This window comes from Bison bison, unplaced genomic scaffold, assembly GCF_000754665.1.
Source record: "Bison bison bison isolate TAMUID 2011002044 unplaced genomic scaffold, Bison_UMD1.0 scf7180017864280, whole genome shotgun sequence".
Classification (NCBI taxonomy): Eukaryota; Metazoa; Chordata; class Mammalia; order Artiodactyla; family Bovidae; genus Bison; species Bison bison.
The window spans coordinates 5,897,038-5,905,937 of record NW_011494852.1 but is presented as its reverse complement, the minus strand read 5'-3'; the positions used below and the strand labels follow the sequence as shown (position 1 = coordinate 5,905,937).

Sequence of the window (8,900 nt, the reverse complement as noted above, 5' to 3'; positions counted from 1 at the left end):
GACAGGTCTTCCTTACAGAACTAATAATGAGGACAATTCATAAATGTAAAAGGAATGAAGGACATGAAAAAAAATCACCATTGGGAAATACCACAGTAATAACTTGCATGCAAGAGTCACCCTACCAGTGCCAGAATGAGTAGGTGCAAGCTTAAGGAGAAACTCATGTGGTCTCAAAGCACCTCTCCCAAGATATCTATCAATTACAAAGGGAAAAACAGTTACCGGACAGTGGAGAAACCCAGCAGACAGCAACCTGACCAAGTGATCCAGGTTAACATCACCAGTGATAAGACACGTGGACCTGTGGGTGCCACGCGCCATGGTGGGCACCTCACCTCTGAGGTGTTCCGCCAAATAACGCATAAGCTGCAGTCATGAAGAAATATCAGAGAAACCCAAGTTGAGACAATCTACAAAATGACAGAACTGCTCTCTTCTGAAGTGTCACAGTCATAAAAGACAAGGGAAGAGGAACCAAGGTGGACGAGAGGAGGATTAAGGAGACGGGACCACTAAACGCAGTCAGGGATCCTGGACAGGATCTTGGAACAGCAAAAGGACATCAGTGAAAAAACAAGTAAAACGAGCGTGCAGCTTAGTTCATAGTTCTGGGCCAGAGTTCACTTCCTGGTTTTGATAGCTGTGCTACAGCTGTATAAGGTGGTAGCAATAGGGGATGCTGATTGAAGGGCAGATAATGTGAACTCTCTGTACTATTTTTGTAACTTTTCATAAGTCTAAAATTCCTCTAAAATAAAAAAAAGTTAATAAAGAATTGGGCCAAGAAGCATCCCACAATGGAAATCTGGTCTCAAGAGACTGCCCCACAAACAAGCTTTCGTACCTGGGCAGATCCACAGACCAGGATGAAGGAATATGAAGACACTCAAGAAACAAACAAGGAAGAAGATACTGTCTATAATTTTTTAATTAAAAAAAAAATTGTTTTTTGGGCACAAGATCTTAGTTCCCTAACCAGGGATCAAACCAGGGCTCTTTGCAGTGCGAGCTTGAAGCCCTGACCACTGGACTGCCAGGGAATTCCCTCTATCCGCAGAGTCACTCAGTTCCCAGACTCGACTGACTGGTCCCTGCAACTCAGCCAATACCATTACTTGCATCCAGAGCCTGGATGCCAGAATCTTCTGTTCTCCCACTTGCCACACTATTGGGGTCTCTTGGTGCTTCAAGGGTCAAACAGCACCCCCTCTCCCAAGCCCCTTGTGGCACCCTGCCAACAAAGGTAGGTGTTCTCATTTAGGAATGCCCCAGTATCACCTGGGACACCCCCTACCCCGAGGCCCTCTCCTCTGGTCTAGGCCAAAGAAACCAAAGAGGGTGCTCACTAGCCAAATACCCAGAAACCTACTTCAAAACATGTTAAAAATCTTCATATTACAGGTAAGTACTTACCGTGTACACACATTTTAATTTCGTGTAGCTACTCGCACATTTTTAGCCTATAGACACACAGCATATCCACACGGTGGGGGCCGGGGCCATTCTGTATCCTAACCGTGGTGGCAGGTACACAATGGCATGCATTTGCCTAAACTCAAAGAACTACACACCAAAAAGTGAATTTCACTTGATGTAAATTTTAAAAATGAAAATTAAAAAGTTGAAAAGAAGTGAGGTCTGGCTGGACACCCAACCAGCTACCGGCAGTCATTACTTCAGAGGGCAGACATCAGACTGTGGGTATTGGGAGGGACAGTGAAGCAGACTTCTGTCTTTCCCCTGATACCCTTCCAAATAAAAATTTTTAAAAAATAATAAAAAGGAAAAAACAAACAAACTCAAAAACAAGCAAAGAATAATAAAGAGACTTACATGCACGAGTTGTAAAGCTTAAGCAAACCAAAGTCAAACAAACCTTAGTACTCACCCTTGGTACGTTCTGGACACTAGTGCTCCTTATGGGTCCCAGGAGAGCTGAGGTCCAAGACTGTGCATCTATGGAGAAAAAAACAAAAACAAAAACACAAGGTTACGTCTTTGGCCAATATAAGCCTTCCTACCGTAGTACCCACCCGTTATTCACGAATTCACTCCCTCAATGAGTACTGAACGTGTGCGGCATGCCAGGCACCAAGGGTACGCCAGTGACCAGGACCAGGTCACTGCCCACGGTGAACAGACACTGCAGCAGGGAAAGGAGACACTGAACAGATACAGTTTGCAGCCAGAAAGTGGCAGGTGCCTAAGACTGAGGGAGCTGCTGCTTTTCTTAAGGGGTCAGAGGAGGCCTGAGGACGAAGACCTGAACACAGGAGACCATGAGCTGTGTGAGCATCTGGGAAGAGCCTTCCAGGCACAGGGATGGCCGGTGCATGTGACCTGAGGCAGGAGTGTGTGTGCGCACGTGAGCGTGTGTGTGTTGGGGTCGGAGGGCAGGAGGTTGTTCAGGAGCAGCAGAAGCAGAGTGCGTGTAGGAGATGAGGGCAGGGAGGTGTCAGGAGCACAGATGAAAGCCCATTATAATGACATCTCCTTCAGACAACTGTGAGCAGAGGAGTGGTGGAGAAAAAGCTCTTGTCCTGACTTGTAACTCTGTATTACTAATTTATGTTTTTGACTATTTAGTATGGTTGTGCATTTTTGAGTGGATATTTCATAGATGAATGAATGTCCCTGGGTCGAGAAGCCACTGTCTGCATGGTTCGCCACTACATTTCAGTTGAGGCCAGGCACGAAGGCAGGGAGATGAGATCTAGAGGACAACCCAGAACCTTCCCAGATGCTAAATGGTGACTCTCACTCACAGGCAGAACGTGAAGGCTTCGTCCAGGCAGAACCCCCGCCCAATAAGCCTAAGAAATACAAAACATGATTGCGTCCATATTACAGATGAGAGAACTGAGGCACACAGTGGGCGATGGGCCCACTAACTGAGGCTGCCCAGCCAGTCAAAAGTACACTATAGGGAGGATGAACCCAGGCAGCCTGGTCCCTCACACTTGCTCACAGCCTATTCCTGACCACCTGGCCAGGCCACGTGGTCACGGTGATCAACGAGGAAAGGGCCAACTGCAGGCTGGCAAGGACTCTCCCCATCCTTCCCCGATGCGGCCATGTCCACATGCCACCCACACACCAAGGCCGACCTCACACGCCAGCCAGACCCTCCAGCGAGCCTCAGAGGAAGGAAACCTAGCAAGTAGCTGGCCTACTTTCCAGAGCCTGAGGATTAGGACAGTTTCAATAATCTTGCCCTTAGGGATGCTGGTGAAGCCAAAAGGAGTTCTTAGTTCTTACCCTTTCTCAGGCCAGGGACCCTTGTTAGCAGCCTGGTGAAGAAGGGTGTGCGTTCTTTCTTAGAATCACATGCTCAAGCGTACAAAATACAATACACAAGGTTACAAAGGAAATAAGTTATATTCAGAAATATCTGTAACACAAAACCTATTCTGAGATACAGTCATCTTTGTGCTTCTTTATGAATGCTTTTGACAAACCCAGACAGTGTATTAAAAGGCAGAGACATCACTTTGCCGACAAAGGTCTGTACAAAGTTATGGTTTTTCCACTGACAGCTGGACCATAAAGAAGGCTGAGCACCTAAGAATTGATGCTTTCAAGTTGTAGTGCTGGAGAAGACTCTTGAGTCCCTTGGACAACAAGGAGATCAAACCAGTCACTCCTAAAGGAAATCAACCCTGAATATTCATTGGAAGGACTGATGCTGAAGCTGAAGCTCCAATACTTTGGCCACCTGATGTGAAAAGCCAACTCATGGAAAAGACCCTGATGTTGGGAAAGACTGAGGGCAAGAGAAGGGGGGTGACAGAAGATGAGATGGTTGGAAGGCATCACTGACTCAGTGGACATGAGTTTGAGCAAACTCCAGGAGACAGTGAAGGACAGGGAAGCCTGGCGTGCTGCAGTCCATGGGGTTGCAAAGAGTTGGACGTGACTGAGCAAATGAACAACAGCAACAGTGAATGCTTTAAATCGCGAGATCTTAGCAGTGGGTCCAGGAACTACAGTCATTTAGGAAGAGATGAGTGTAAATGATAACTTGCAATATCTGCAACAGTAATGTGATATGGAAATACTTTGGAGTTTTCGAGTGGCGACAAAGTCATGGGTGTAGCTAATACAATGTGGCTTGTGGCCTTTGTTCAGAAGGAATGGAAATTATTTCAGTTAGATGGTAGAGAAAATAAACATGTAAATTTTCCCCCAGCCAACTTCATGATCCTCTAAATTGCATCCAAGGATTCTTCAAGGATCCATGAACCCGAGACTAAGGAGCCCGTGCTAGTCCTGAGATAGGGTAAAGGTGGAGTAGGTATTAAGGGAAGGTAACAGCGGGGGGATGTGGGGCGGATCCATATCTGTGTTAGTTTCATATGGGAAGCGGTCCTGGGCACTGAGCGGTTTTGGTCCATCCTGTACCCACTTCCCCTTTCCAGGTCAGCCCTCAGAACCTCATCTTTCTCACCCAGCCCATGGGATTCCTGTGAGGATGACCCCACCCATAGGTTGATAGGGAAGGGAATGGTGTCATAAAAACATAGGCCTGGCCAATAAAGTCACTGCACCCCCTCTTCCAGAGCCCTAACCTCAGGGATGGCTCAAGGTGATCCTGGCACTAAAGCCAGCTGATCAGGTCCACAGATGAGTCTCAGGACATGAGCTGGGATAGCAGGAAAATCCCGGGGCTGCTAAGCTGGTTGGATATATACCTGGAGCTGCCCCAGAGCCCATCTGACAATAAAACCAATAGAGGACTGCAGAGCCAGGAGATGGAAGGAAACAGGGTCCCAGCAACCCTGAGGTCGTTACACACAGAATGTCCCAGACTGCGAGTTCAAACATTTCCTCTCATATGTAAGCAGGCTGACCTGAATTTCTACTTGTTCACACAACCGAATGACTCTCAACTGACACAGAAGGGAAGGCGTGAGTACAGTTCTTGACAATTCCCACAGCTCACTACCAAGACACTTGAGAAAGCACAAAATAAAATTAGAAACAGCTACTATACATAGAATCATCAAATACAGAAAAACACACACTCTGTAAAAACTCAGAAATAATCTCTTGGGTGGTTGCAGTCCCTAAAGCTGGTCTATGAAATACTAATGATTTTGATTTTCAACATGCTTGGAAGGGCAGGAGGGAACCAGAAGCACCTAGAACACCTTCCTTTATCACCAGGCTTTCCATTAAAAAAATTCTTGGGATGATCAGGAAGCCCCTGCCTGTAAAATTGTAATCAGTGCCTTTTTAACTACATCGGAAATTGCTTTTCTGCCACTCATTTCCCGCCTTTCTTTCTCTAGAGTGATGCTCATGGCTCTTTAAAGACACATCAGCAGTGACGTGCAGTGGTGCCATGTCTCTCTGAGCTGGGAATCTATTTCCTGTCAAATGGAGGAAGCTGTGATGTCCATCAGTCTGGGGTCCCTGATACACAGGAGGGGCCGCAGCAGAAAGGAAGATGCCCAAGGGGTGTGGAAATGCAGCAAAGGCAGGGTTTAGCACCAGGAGTTCAGCCAGGACCCCAGACAGCCCAGAGCCCCTCTCACACCACCTGGTAAGGAAGGACCCCCACTGGAGTTGCTTAAGTAATTCCAGCACCCACCAGAGCAACAGCCCTGGCTCACCTGTCACAGAGGTTACAGTCACAGGGCTGCGCACCTTGCTTCCTAGGGTTTATACCAAGAAACAAAAGCCAGGATGAGAGAACCTGGGGGTGAGAGGGCATCCTGGCCTGCCTCCAAGTCTGATGACTCCTCCCCTCAGCCACAGCGATTGGCTCTTGGGAGAGACACGTGATCCAGGCAAAGCCAATCACAGTCGACCCCGGACATTTTGCTGGATTACTGGCAGGAAGAAATGGGTGGAAGGTAGGGGCTGTTGAGGGTTTTTCTCTGGCCTCTGGGGGAGGGGATGGTCACCGGAGAATAAAGTCAAAGCCGAAAGAGGCAGAATCCAGAAGTGGAGTAGGGTGGATTCCTGACAAGAATCCTTGACTGCGGACTCAGGTCAGGCCAGCTCTGAGATTTTCAAGTCCCAAAGCCATGAATTCCCCCTTTGCAGTTTAAGCCACTTTGAGTTGGGAGGATTCACTCTATCATTTACAACAGAAATAACTGTTAGAACTGGAAGGGACCTCAGAAATCGAAACAGTGCTCCTTCGTGTTCCAATGAACATAATCCTTCCAAGGAGTTGACAAAACAAAACTATGTCATGTCTCTCTAGGAATGCCCCCTCCCTGCCTCCACCCCCCAAACTGTCTTGGGGATGCCAAAGATCTCTGAAACCTCTGCTCATAGGAACCGGGTGAAGAACTCTTCAAGCTAGTCTGATCTGCCCACTTAATGGATAAGGAAACTGAGGTTCAGGATGCTGAGATGTCTTGCTTGGGACTCAGGGCCAGTTGGGGGCAGAGCCTCCTCTGAACCCCAGGAGGTTTCACCCTGCACTCCCCTGAGTATGGTCCTTAGGGAGACAGCAGGGTCCCTCCGTACCCCCATTCCCCTACAGCAGCTCTACTTTTTTCTGTTTTTAAAAATGGGCTCTCAGGGAAGTATCTGACAAAAGTTCCATTACTCCACAATCAACATCCTGAAAACCAATCTCTTATATCACATTTCATGGTGTTTACATGTTAATGATCTTGGCTTTGATCCTCGCTGAAATCCTGTGAAGCCGGCTTTATAGCCATGGCTCCAGGCAAGGTGCTTCTGCAAGGCCAGCCAGCCTGGGCGCTGCTCTCCTGACCCCAGAGCAGCCTATGCACCTGGGTCTTTCTGTCCCTGCACTTCTTCCCTTCAGTTTCTACCTCAACTCATATGGAAAAAGTCATCCACTCACACCTCCTCACAAAGACCAAGTAAAGAAGTCTGTGTGTGCGTGCGCGCTCAGTCATGTCCAACTCTTTGCAACTCCATGGACTGTACCCCACCAGGCTCCTCTGTCCATGGAATTTCCCAGACAAGAATACTGGAGAAGGTTGCCACTTCCTACTCCAGGGGATCCTCCTGGCCCAGGGATCGAACCCGCATCTCCTGCACTGGCAGGTCAATTCTTTACCACTAGTGCCACCTGGGTAAAGGGGTGGCTAATCTGACGGGTGAGAGCCTGTGACTGGTGCTGGTACCCATTTTCCCAGTGGGCAGGATCAGCAGCCCCAAAGGCTGGGACCAGGTCCTACCAGCTCCTGTCTCTCCCTGTGCTCAGAGATGGCAGCTTTCTGTCTTTTACTGAACAAGACACACATCCTGGCCAGTGTTCATCCAACCTCTAGGCAGCCCCCTGACCAGGTGGTCATTGCGGCAGACAGGTCTGTAAGTGGCTGGCCTAGGCATTTCAATTTGAGGTGAAGGAGAACCAGGCCCAGGAGGGGCCTTCTGCTACAAGCTGTGTTCTCCTTTTTAGACTTTACCAGAGCTTCACACTGGGGGCATGAGGGACCTACTCACCTACTAATAAAGTGGTCCAATCACCCTTCATTTAGAGAAGATTCCCATTATACCCATCCCCACCCTGTCCCTGAAACAGCAATTTTGGAAAATCTCCATTCACTGAACTGCCTCTACCCACCTGCCAACAAAGAAAGGCTGCTATGGGAAGAAAAGACTTTGCCGTGGGAAAATCCAGGCCCTTAACTGCTATCTTGTATGACAGCCACTGGGATCCTCTTGTAATTAATCATGTTTTCTCTTACGACCTATATTCTATAAATAACACACACTAACGATTCACCACTGGTTCTTTCACTGATTCAGTCCACAATCATGACCAAGGCTGGAACCCTCACTACGAGGATCTTGCAGCTTCATCTTCTGTCCTCTCCTCAGCCTCCACCCCTCCCCAACCCTGTCCCAGAGAAGCATCTTGGTTTTGGGCTCTGTGCATGGAACTGAGGTCTTCACTGTGCCAGGGGTGGGGTGGGGTGGGGGGAACCGTCTCATGGTTGTCCTGCCTCCAGCCTAGCCCAAGTAACTTCTGGTTGAGTGGCACATGACATACCTCTACAGAAAAACTGCTCAGGTAAAGCGTCCATGAGTGACCATCTTATGCACAGCAGACTGGCTAAGAAGTCAGAGTCTAACACCATCAAATGTACTGAAGTTATGGAATTAGGGGAAGTCTCTGCAGGTGGGAGCGTATGTTGCAACAGTCATCTTCAGAGAACAGTCTGGCCATTTCTTGCAAAGAGAAAGAGACAGTGACCTCACTGACTTTCCCCACTGACTGGGGGTCTGAGATTCCCTGCCAAGTCCCCAGACCCACGAGACCTTGTGAATTCTCATTCTGGCTTGAAGGGTAAGGGTTTAATTTTTGTTACATGCCAGAACTGTTTTCAAGTCAACTATCAACATTTAACCGTCATAACAAGCCTGTGAAGGTGGGTCTACCAGCATCCCCGTTTTTAACAGCTCAGGAAACTGAAGCAGAGGGGTAGCCTGCCCAAGGTCACACAACCAAGGAGGTGGTGCAGCAGGGCAGAATTCGAACCCAGTGGGTCTGGTGCCAGAACCACCAACCATGCCACTTCCCAAACACAGAGTTAACAGAAAAGGCTCAGGCCTGAACCCAATCTCATTCCACATTCAGACATCATTTTCAGATGGATCCAAGACCTAAACGCAAAAGGAAATTACAGGTGAGTCTAGAAGATAAAGCAGAATCATATCTCCACGCTGGGGTAAGCGAACTTTCTCAGTCAGGGCATCTGGGAAGGTGTTTGCTCTCCTCATGAAAAGAATGAGGCTCACCCACATGACCCTCTGCCCCTTCACCAGTCTGCCTTTGTGATACTTGGATTTGAGAGGCTCCCTCTTGTCTCCAGAACACTACTCTGCCAGAAGGAAAGGACTGAACTCTCAGGGTGCCCCAGCCCCGTGGGGAGGGTGGGGGCAGCAGCCGTCTTACAGCC

The 8,900-nt window shown here is 48.4% G+C and overlaps 1 protein-coding gene across 1 annotated transcript in view; it reads right to left on the bottom strand.

Annotated features, from left to right (window-relative positions):
* Window positions 1-8,900, bottom strand: part of SIPA1L3 (signal-induced proliferation-associated 1 like 3) — a 255,414-nt gene that overhangs the window by 148,570 nt on the left and 97,944 nt on the right. Inside the window, 1 exon segment of the mRNA XM_010849306.1 lies at window positions 1,892-1,959. The gene's annotated coding sequence lies outside the window, so the exon portion shown is untranslated.